This window comes from Staurois parvus, unplaced genomic scaffold (assembly GCF_062004578.1).
Source record: "Staurois parvus isolate SC_StPar_1 unplaced genomic scaffold, SC_StPar_1.0 ptg000029l, whole genome shotgun sequence".
Classification (NCBI taxonomy): Eukaryota; Metazoa; Chordata; class Amphibia; order Anura; family Ranidae; genus Staurois; species Staurois parvus.
In genome coordinates, this window is record NW_028317825.1 from 6,160,408 (window position 1) to 6,171,600 (window position 11,193).

Genomic DNA, 11,193 nt, shown 5'->3' on the forward strand with positions numbered 1-11,193 from the left:
CTGACATTTTACCATTTTTGTTACCTGTCTCTGGACTCATTCTATCTTATAAATTTCTTTTTGTAAGTGAGGTCTCCAGAACTGGACACAGTATTTTAAATGAGGTCTAATTAAGATCTATATAGGGGAATCAGGACCTTCTTCCTCCTGCTAGTGACCCCTCTAGTATTGCATCCTAGAATTCTATTCGCTTTCTCCACTGCCTGGCCACACTGTTTGCTCATTTTGCAATCATCTGAAATAAGTACCCCTAAGTCCTTTTCCTCTGACGTCAACACTGTACCCCCAATGTTGTACTCTCTGACGGGATTTTTTTTCCCTAGGTGCAATATTTTACCTTTAGAAACATTGAACTGCAATTTCCCCTTTTTTGACCAATCTTCCAGCAATGCCAAATCATGTTCCATGTTATATACACCTCCAGCGATATCAACCCTATTGTACACCATCAGCAAAAATGCATACCTTACCCAACAAACCTTTAGTTATATCACTTGCATATAGATGAAATAGAACAGGACCTAGTACAGAGAAGGGGCGGACTGACAACTCATGGGGCCCCCGGGCAATAGGGGATCATGGGGCCCCTGTGTCCTTGCCCAAATTCAAAAAAGCCTATGAAAAAGGTACCAGGGGCATCTCATGGGGCCCCCTACTGACCCTGGGCCCTCAGGCAGGGCCCGAGTTTCCAAATGGTCAGTCCGCCACTGGTACAGAGCCTTGTGTTACACCATTAGTGACTGGTCTCTGTTCCGAGTGAACCCCATTTGCAACCACACAGTCAGCCTGTCGAAGAATATGCTTAGATGCACATTATGTTTTCCTGAACAGAGAAAGGAAAAGACATTTCCTCATACTGGCAGTCCTTGAAGGACAAATATAGAAATGTCTTGATAGATGAGAAGAGATTTTCCAGACATGAGGTTAGCAGCATAAAGCAAGAAACCAAACCTGCCTTTTGAGGAGCTCTACTGCCTTAAATAAACCAGGGAAATGCATGAATTGCTGATTTACTATGATCTGTGGGATTGTATTGATACATTTCTTTAATGAAACAGATTTGTGCTATTCCAGACCTGATCTGACTGGTAAAGTTGCTGGAATGTGGATGACATTGACCTCATGATATATACGCTACTGACCAAGTAGCTTTCTGGTGAGTGCATACCGGTGGAGGACCTTGCACTGGACATAGAGGACTTTGTGGGATTGAGCACTATTGGTCGTGATTGACATCACAGCTCTATATATATTTTTACTGGAAGGACTTTATTGTTTACTAGTATTCACTGATTTGTTTCACTTTGTTCGTTTTTTTATGTGCTGCACTGTTTTGCATTCACTAGAACCAATATGGTTTTATCTTCTTTCTTAATAGATTTAGCAATTTCCTCCTCTTTCTGTGCTTTGGCAGCACCGATAGTATGTTTGGCTTCCTTTTGTCTATTTTTATACTCTTCTCTGTCAGCTACACCTCCTGTTTCCTTGAATCTCCTATATGCTGGTTCTTTTTCTTTTACTAACCTACTTATCTCTTTAGTGAACCATATTGTTTTTTCTTCCATTTATTCTTGTCATGTCATGTGCACTAATGCTTGTAGTTTAGGCAACAAGCCTTTTTTTTTTAATAAACTGTCAGAATATATTGTAGTTTCAGATAAAAATACTTTGCAAATTTCTATAATTTTGTAGAACATTTTATCAATGATAAAGAAAAACATTGCACTTCTTTGCATTTTATATGACTCTTAAACTGCCCATTGATGGATTAAATTCAGCTGGTTCAACAGGGACTGGTCAAATTTCGATTCATCTATGGCCATTCCCGTGTGACAGAAGTCAGTCTGACCATCATCTTCTGTCAAACAGGACTGTTGGGAATTAGATACAGCTGCTGATCAGTGTATTCTGATAGCAGAGGAGTCCAGTTATCAGAATGCAATGGCACAGCGGGAAGGATTCCTCCATCTTCCTTGCTTGTGTGCATGGGGGAATTTGGTGATTCTTTTGTTCGATCAGCTGACTGATCTGACTGATCAAAAATAAACTGAAGCATCTATGGCCAGTCTTAGAATCAGCCTGCTTGAAGTGTAACTCTCAGCCTGGGTTCACACTTGTACATTACTGGACACCACATGTGATTCACCCAGGAATCGCACACATTCCTGTGCACATCACATGCAATGTCTGAGCGGTGCGTATGGCTCAAATTGCATCCGCACCAAGTTGATGCAGGACCCTTTTTTTGCATGTAAATCGCATCACTTGGGTGTTCGTACCCATGCAATCTGATTCTGGCAATCGCACTGCGTTTTGCAAGCAGTTTCAGGGTGTCAATAACAGCAGCGAAATGCATGGATGCCATGCATTTTCAACGTGGAGCAGGAAACACACAGGATTCTCTGCGTTTACCAAATCACATCAGTGTGAACCAGCTAGCATTATTAAATAGATATGAAAGTATATCATATTTACATGTTTTAAACTTTTTTTCCACATTTCTTCAGTTACTTTCTGGTTTCCAGACCTAGGCAAATGATGTCATGCATCCCAGGAAGAAGGGTTTTCTCAGCACACCCTAGTGGCTGCATGCCTGAGCTAAGGGCAGATGGATTCCAGGAAATAAATGCTACATTGATCATCTGCCTATAATCAAGATGACCATGACCAGAATTACTAGGGGTTGTATTTCAAAGCGATTTTTCAGCAAAATAAAGCATGGAGACATGGATAGGTGGGTGAGTTTGCTTTGAACATTAAAAATTAATGAAATAGTGTTTTTGGTTTGTGGTGCTCAGATGCAATGCAGTTCTGCTTTAAAGCCCAACTGCAGCAAAAGTAAAAATCTTCCCTTGCAGCCAGGCTGCCCCCGCTCTGCAAGTTTTGAATGCTCATTTAGGTCTAGGGTGCAGGAAAAGCAAATCCTTTTCTCCCCTGGCAGACAGTGCTCCCCTATGCTCCAGCAGTAGACTGGTCCTTGGTGTTGTCCATCCAATGCAGGGCTATGGACTATGCATCAGTCTTGATGATGTCAGGAGCATCTGGCTGCCAGAGCATAGAATTTTGAATAGAATGGAGAGGTAATGAAATGCTTGTCCTGTGTACCATTACCATTGAAAGTGAAAGTAAAAGAAAATCCTGAAATTTGGGTTGTCCCCAGAAAAGTAATAGAGGGGAAATCTTCCAGTGGGGACACTAGTTCCCCAAGTAATTCCCTTCATTTTCTTGGATTTCCCCTTACTTCCTGTTTGGCTATGGGACAGGAAGTGAAGGAAATCCCTGTAATGGGATGATGATGGCATTAAAAAAATTAAAAATAAATCTGACAGCAGTTATAACCCTTCCTAAAAATCCCCCAAAAAAGTTTTGCCTATAGTTCTACTTTAAACACAAAAGCAAACTTTTATTATATTGCAGCATACCAGTTCCTAGATGTGAATAATCATATGCTACCTATATCATATATAAATCTCCAATCATATAATAAATACAAATTTCCAAAATGGACATTTTCTTTGTTATTACTCACATTTTGGAAATTTGTATTTATTATATGATTGGAGATTTATATATGATATAGGTAGCATATGATTATTCACAGATTGTTACACTTTTAGGGTGAAGGTGTTTGTTTATGCTATTGGGTATACTTTTCTAGATTTATTTAGGGGATACCGTAAATTTAGATACAGTTCCTAGATGTGATGACTATATTAGTTTTCTTTTTTTAGGCTTTGCTTCTTTTATTTTCACCTGGTAATTATTTTCACCTGGTGCTTATGGAGAGCAGACACAGACACAGCCTGCTGATCTCTATAGGGCAGTCTGATGTAAACAGACCGCCTGTTCATTTACATCTGACTGTCATCTGATCCACTATATGGATGGGGAACGTATCCCCATTCGTCTGATTTTGGTGGACCGGATGCAGGCGGGTATAAACGGACACATCTGTTTACATCCACCTCCCCATAGAGAACAATGAGTGGTCCAATCGGGTCTGCCTGACAAACGAACCCGATCAGACTGCTCATGTGAAAGGGACCTAAGATGGACTAAGATGAAGTAATATTAATGCTGATTGGCTGATGTGAATTACTGCACTGAGCACTTAGCACATTGTCTCGCTTTTTACTTAAAAAGCCCAAATGTGTCAATTGTCTTTATCTTCCCTATGTTGAGTGTATTGTATCTTTTCAGGAAGGCATATTATCTATGTAGCAGAACACCAAGTCTGCCATGTCAAGGTCTCTAGTCAATATATACTGATTTTATCTGTACTTGGTTAGGATCACTCAATCAGTTTCTTTGTCCCTGGTGGGAAAAAAGGAACAATGTCAGAGAGGGTATTTTCTTACTTCTTGCATAATTCACAATGTTAACATTTATATACGGACAGAAATACGCAGTCGTCAAAATATTTTTTTTTTACTTGTTTACATTCAGCATTGCTTAACTATAGTTCCATGACTTCTGCAGGTTTAAACAATAGGGAAAGGGTGACTTACAATTATTATTATTATACAGTATTTATATAGTGCTAAAAGGTTTGCTCAGCGCTGTACATTATAGTGGGGGACAGAACATGAGACAATACAGTAACAAAACAAAACACGAGGGGTTCAAGGGCCCTGCTCTTTCGAGCTTACAATCTAGGAGGGAGGGGATAGTGGTACAGGAAGAAGTGGCTGTGGGGGATGGAGTGGTAGGAGGAGTGCAGGAGATCGGCTCTTAGGTAGGGGCAGCGTAAGCTTCCCTAAAGAGATGGGTTTTCAGGGTGCGCCTAAAGGTGAGGAGGGTAGGTGACAGTCTGATGGATTGGGGGTAGTGAGTTCCAGAGGATGGGGGAAGTCCTGGAAAAGTCCTGCAGTCGGGCGTGGGAGGTGGAGACCAGGGAGCTAGAAAGTAGGAGGTCTTGTGAGGAGCGAAGAGTACGGGTTGGGTGGTATTTGGGTATCAGGTCGGTGAGGTAGTTTGGGGCAGCGTTATGAATGGCTTTGTATGTCTGTGTTAGTAGTTTGAATTTAATGCGTTGGGTAATCGGGAGCCAGTGGAGGGAATGACAGAGGGGGGAGCGGATGGTAAGGTGGATGAATCTGGCCGCTGAGTTCAGGATAGACTGAAGCGGGGATAGTCTGTGATGAGGTAGGCCGGTGAGGAGGCAGTTGCAGCAGTCCAGACGTGAGATAATAAAGGAGTGAATGAGTTGTTTAGTAGTGTCTGGGGTTAGGAACGTACTTATTTTGGAGATGTTGTGGAGGTGGAGCCTGCATGAGTTTGCCAACGAATGCACATGGGGTTGGAGGACAGGTTTGAGTCTAGAGTGACACCTAGAACTTTGGCTTGCGGGGTGGGACTGATGGTGGCGTTGTTGGTCATGATGGAGAGGGGGGGCGCGGGCTGGGGGGAAAATCAGGAGCTCGGTTTTGGAAAGGTTCAATTTGAGGAAATGAAGCGACATCCAGTCTGATATGTCGTTCAGTAGGTGGGTGATACGGGCGGAGACTGAAGGGGTGAGGTGAGGGGTGGAGAAGTAAATTTGCATGTCATCGGCGTAGAGGTGATAGTTGAAGCCGTGGTAGTGTATCAGTTTTCCTAGGGAGGAGGTGTAGATGGAGAAGAGAGGGGGCCTGAGGACAGAGCCTTGGGGGACCCCAACAGAGAGGGGGAGAGTGGGGGAGGTGGTAGCGTTATAGGTAACACTGAAGGAGCGTTGGGATAGATAGGAGGAGAGTCAGGAGAGAGAGGAGTCTCTGATACGGAGGGAGTGTAGTTTATTAAGGAGGAGGGGGTGATCAACTGTGTCAAAAGCCGCAGAAAGGTCGAGGAGTAAGAGGACTGAGTAGTGGCCATTAGCTTTGGCAGTTAGCAGGTCATTAGTGATTTTGAGTAGGGCGGTTTCGGTGGAGTGTAGGGGACGGAAGCCAGACTGTAGTGGATCAAGGAGGTTGTTGTCAGTGAGGTGAGAGCTTAGGCGATTGTAGACTAAGAGCTCAAGGAGCTTGGAAGTAAATGGCAGCAGGGAGATTGGGTCTGTCAGGGAAGATTGCTGCGGCACACGAATCTGCACATGCACAGGATTCCGACAAGGCATACAGGCAGGCGGGCACTAGGACCCAGGCGCACCTGTCACCAATGACGGCGCCAGGCGGGCACTAGGACCCAGGCACGCCTGTCAGCGCTGGGCGGGCTATTTAAACGGGCCACTGCAGGATCCAAATTGCCGTATGGTCTTATTCCTTTGCCTGTGATTCCTGACTCTGAGTTGTTTCCTGTTGCCAAACCCAGCCTGCTCCTGACTTCCGTTGACCTTCTGCTGCCCTGACCCCTGGCTTGTCTCTGGATATTCTTCTGCCTGCTCCTGATCATTCTGACCTCCTGTTGCAGAACCTGGCCTGAGACCCGACTATCCTTCTGCCTGCTGCTCTGGTCTGTTCTGCCTTCTCGGATACCAAACCCGTCCCGCATGACTTTGCTACCTGCCGCACGGACCCATCCGCATCCTGCTCTGGTCTGCTCTGCCTCTTCACCTCAGGCTCATTACTAAAGTACGTGACACTAGCGGTCTCCTCTACCACAATTGGGCATAACTGGGGGCTGCGACCTGGTCTCAGCCTGCTCCAAGTCCATCCCCACCATCAGAGGCTCTGGTGAACAAGCAGACTGGGGCTTAGACCTCGCGCCCTGGGGAACCCCAAACTGTGGACCTATAGAGCTACCGCTAGAGAACGTGACAGGGTCTAAGGTTGTTCAGGTCGGTGGGGTCCAGGGAGGGTTTTTTGAGTATGGGGGCGATGTGCGTGTGCTTTAGGGGGGAGGGGAATGCACCAGTAGAGAGGGAGAGATTGAAGATGTGGGTGAGGGAGTGTAGGATGGAGGAGGAGGGTGACCGGAGGAGTTGTGTGGAGACAGAATCAGGGGGGCAAGTGGTGAGGCGGGCTTCTGAGAAGACCTAAGTGACCTCCTCAGTGGTAGCAAGGCTGAAGGAGCGGAGTGTTGGGGAGGTTATAGTGTGCAGGGTGTTAGGTGTGGTGGGGGGCAGTTGCGAGGTCACGATCGCAAGATCGCCGCCACCAACATGCGACAATCCCATGATCGCAGCGTCAGACCCCAGACCTTCTCACCAAACTCGTGACCGAAGGACTAGCCAATCTAAAACTGCGATGTGACGTGCGTAACAATGCCACGCGCAGCTGCACCTTGCACAACGATTTTCCAGCTAACAGACCACAATCGATGTACCGCAGCCTGGGCGATCGTTACTGGGTCGGGATAATTACGCAACTAACCCTCCACACTGCCACCACCTCCTTTTTGTACAGAGAAAGAGGAAACTCGGCGTTATCAGCTATAACACTATAATGATTGAAATAATCGTCTGTATAACACGGTCCGCAGGCCGGTTATACAGAGGTTTAAACAAACAGTAGCGTCTCTTTAGAGGCAGGAATTTGTGAGTTGCAATACAGAGCTATAGAAACAGTTCAACACTTATTCATTGCTAAAAGGTCAAACGGTCAAACGGGTGCAATAAAAATATTTACAGAAGAAAGAGGTAACTAAGATATATATATAAATATACAGAGAATAACAGCACAGCAAACAGATATCAGAGAGAGGTTAAAGGATTAAGGTACTTGCCATTAAGCCTTGGATGTAAGCAGATCAAGTTTCTGAGCAGAAGGGGCACGGGTCTACCCCAGGTGGTATTGATGTTAAAATGGGAGACATCTTCAACTCAACTTCGCTTGGGCCTGACAGCCTGTTTTAAAGTCCCCAGCAGGGGACAATGGTTAGTGTGTATGATTCCTAGCCAGTAACTTGTAAATGCAGTCAAATTAATTACAGTGCCTTGAAAAAGTATTCATACCCCTTGAAATTCTCCACATTTTGTCATTCTACAACCAAAAATGCAAATGTATTTTATTGGGATTTTATGTGATGGACCAAAACAAAGTGGCACATAATTGTGAGGTGGAAAGAAATTATAACTGGTTTTCAACATTTTTTATAAATAAATATCTGAAAAGTAGGGTACTGCCCTCCTGTGTTTGACCTCTTTGGTGATTTGAAATATACATAACAGATTAAAATTAAGGCATATCCCAAGGATTCCTCTCTGCTTGGAATGAGAGGCAAGCAGTCTTTGGAAAATGATTGTGAGAGCCAAGTTCTGGCCTTCAATGGTCCTCAAAGCCAGATTCTGATCTAGACCAGAATGGAGAAAGACCAGGATCCATCCCGCAGATTGGCAATGAATATTCATGGCTTCAACAATGCAAAGTATGCCTTCCAATTCCAGTAATAGACCTTGTGAGAGATGTATTTCCAAGCTTTTAGGAATACTGGAATCAGCTAGACCATTATCTTTTAGGACCTGGGTTTCAATAGCCATGCTGTTAAAACAAGCAACCATGAATCAGGGTAATAAACTGGTCCTTGAGACCCTGGATGACCTAGGAAAGCCTACAGGTGTCTGTCAGGAGTCTAATAAGGTCTGAGCACCACATCTGCCTGGGCTATTTTGGTGTGATGAGTTAGCCCTATACTTCGATTCTGTATAACAGTCGAGGACGGAGCTCCAGAGGAAATCAAAATTCGTTTGGTCCCGGCTCCTGCTGAAACTCACTCCATCAATGATCAGCTTTATTTGATACCAGAGGTAAAATGTTATGTAGAACCCTCTAGTGTGCTACTAGAATAGTGTAGTGTATTATAGGCAAAATCATGTGTAAGACTCATGGTAGTTGTGTGAGTCATGTGATTGAGGTCAGGTTATTGCAGGTCAGCTGGATAACTCCACAGTTTGTGGCTCTATCACCTCCTCCTGACTCTGGAGAACCATAGAACCTTCCAGAAGTCGGTAAGCAGGATGGCTTGGAGACCTGATCTGCATATTCATGGGAGTCTGGCCATTCCTAGGTTTGGAGGCCTCAGTAGAATGGTGGACTGGCCCATATATATGGGAGAGTTAGGCTGACAAAGGAGTCGGGTGGAAGATGGAGTGCCGAGGAGAATGTCGGTGACTGGGAGGGGTCCCCTAGGTCTAGAGAGGGGGGGCGGCCTCCAGGCTGGGCTCGGACTGGCTCAGGAGGATACATTCAGCAGTGAGCAGTGAATGGGATCTGGAGCAGCAAGGAGCAAAGAGAACAGTGTGAGTACAGCAGAAAACTCTGAGATCTGCAAGGGGAAAGATTGCCACACGCAGCAAGCTTTCTGCTGGGCTCAATCCTTTATCCTTGTCCTGGGAGATCTTCTAAGAAGCCAAGAGGGCTTGTAGTGTTTGCAGGCTGTGGAGCTGGGAAAAGCTCTACGGGGGGGAGAGAAGAAATCTCTGCATGTAGCTAGGAGAAGTAAAGCTGATTTTTGAGGGGCTACTAGCTTCTCACCTATAAAGGGAAGCTGCTACTGATCCACAACAACTGACGGCTTTTAGGAAAAGAACAGTCTACAAAATACCTTTGTACATAGGAAGGAAGTGTCCCCCTTCAGTGAATTCAAGCCAAACTGGGCATCTCATAATCCCTACTTCCATATCCAAGCTGAATTCCCATAATAAAACAACAAAACCAAGCCTATGGACTGGTCATTGTCTTTGGATGCAAGTCTGTATGAGAAATACCTGTTGCCTGGCTTTTAGGAGAGAGGCTTAGGGATACCTATCACTCAGCGGCCCTCACGAGGGTAGCACTACAGTTAAAAAGAATGTATTTCTTTAATATCAGGAGGGCAGATTTGATTATTACGATTAAAACAAACTCATCATTTTAAAAAGGCTAACTAAACATTGGTGTTTTTAAATGTAATCATAATACTGTCATTTCTCAGAAAATATAAAGCATCTACACAGTTATTTTTCTTAAGCGATTATCCTATAGTGTGTGTAATTGAACATTTCTTGTGCTGCAAAAATGGTACCGAGGAGTGCTCAGTCTAAATATTTTCTGAAAAGTTGGTTTCATTTGTGGCGTGGATTTTCTAAATCAAGAGAAAGCATTGATTAACTTGTGGCTACATCCTGGTGTATTCTCAGTTTGTGGTATAGTCTGATCATTTGCTTTCCAGCTCTAAAAATTCTTAACAGTACAGTACATTTATGTCTTTCTAGAATGCTTCAGGTAAGCAGCATGCAAATTTAAATTATAAAATGAATTAGACAAATATGACAAGTATCATTATTTAAAATCTAACAATAAACTTCTTTTATTTGGTCTGTATTGGTCTGGTAAATATACTATTGAAATGTTTTTCTCTATCTGTTCAACATGTGCAAAAAGATACCTCTTGATCATTCCAGAATTCTAGCATTTTCCCGTTTCCTGCACACTGATGATGTTATCTCTTCTGTGAACTACAGAAAAACAGAAAACTACAGAAAACTTCCCCTGTAAGTTATAGGGTTATGGGCAGATGGAGGTGTTCTGTAGTCCTAGCACATTTCCTGTTCTACAGTGACATTGCTGCTACTCTCTGTTACTGACATAATCACTAGGTGAAAAATAAGGAAAACTGGTGCACCTGTAAGCTGGAATGAATTATAGTTTTGTTATTGAAGTAGAACTTCACTTTCCAGATCAACATTGACTATTTTTTAACTCTTATACTGCTAGTATTAGTAAACAGACAGGAAAGTATATTGTATTTACTTGATTTAAACTTTTTTTTTACATTTCTCCAGTTACTTCCTGGTTTCCAGGCCTAAAGATGGGAAGGCCTGGAAAATACAATTTGAAAAATTGAGCTAAAAAAGTTTTTTCCATTTTTTTTCAAAGTATTTTTTTTGTTTTTCTGTAAAAATCGGAAAAAAAGAAAAGTGTGGAATGTGTTTTTTTACAATGATAAATAATATACAGTATATATGACATGTAATTCAAACTATATAACAGACCTTACTGAAAGATTTTTAAGACTTTATGCTAAGTCCTAAATTATTGCAAGTTTTCTCAGCTGAAGACAAGAAAATCCTGTACAGTTCAGGTAACACTGTACTTCTCACTGCAGTTTTCAAACAAGAGAAATATGCATTTCGGCCACTAGGGGGCACTGCACGGAAAAGGCTCCAGTTTAGTTTGCTTGTGGGCTCCATCTTGTACCTCCTACAGTTGGGTGATTGTTGGGATTCAGTAGATGATCATTTCTATCCTCTCTCGCCTTAATTGACAGGTAAGTGGGTGAATTTGTCTGACAAATTAG